Raw genomic sequence first — 587 nt, forward strand, 5'->3', positions numbered from 1 at the left:
ATTAACTCCCCCTGCCTTTTCCACGACAAGAAATATAGAAATATTAATTAGTATCCTTTCTACCAGTATAAAGAAAATAAATGGGTTTCACTGAAATTCAAAATAGCCAATAGCAAAATGACACTGTATATTGAAAACTATGACCCTTTTGGATCTTTGTAGACATAACCATTCCACTATCGTCTTTACAAAAGCATTTGGAAAGTTCAAACTATTTCTCTTCAAAATAAAGCGTGAAAGTATAATGATTACTCTGGTTTCTCTTCACATCGTATTAATCTTTCGCCTTTTACTAAAGATTACCGTGGAGAGGAACATTTAATGAGTCTATAGACCATTCTTTGAAGCCTCACTTTGGTGAGGTACCAATTCAATTAAAGTAAACCTCTAGTTCAAATTTAGCATTTTGTTCTCTTTTCTTCTAACCAGATCCAAATGGAAGATAGTAACCGATGATTATATAATCAGGTCTCAGTACTTCCAGTTCGGTACTCACAAAGGTAGTTCTAGTCTATTGTTAGAACATTTATTCCTCTCTCATTGTCATGGTGATAGAAGAGTTATATTTATGCGATTTTGATAGGGAT

At 33.2% G+C, this 587-nt stretch overlaps 1 non-coding gene across 1 annotated transcript; it reads left to right on the forward strand.

Moving 5' to 3' along the window:
- The first annotated feature begins 248 nt into the window (after positions 1–248).
- Positions 249–364, forward strand: LOC149777079 (U5 spliceosomal RNA). Its single transcript, XR_016416352.1, has one exon. It is a non-coding gene; the product is annotated as a U5 spliceosomal RNA (small nuclear RNA).
- The last annotated feature ends 223 nt before the right edge of the window (positions 365–587 follow it).

This window comes from Sinohyriopsis cumingii, chromosome 18, assembly GCF_028554795.1.
Source record: "Sinohyriopsis cumingii isolate HCF-2022 chromosome 18, ASM2855479v2, whole genome shotgun sequence".
In the NCBI taxonomy this organism is placed as follows: domain Eukaryota; kingdom Metazoa; phylum Mollusca; class Bivalvia; order Unionida; family Unionidae; genus Sinohyriopsis; species Sinohyriopsis cumingii.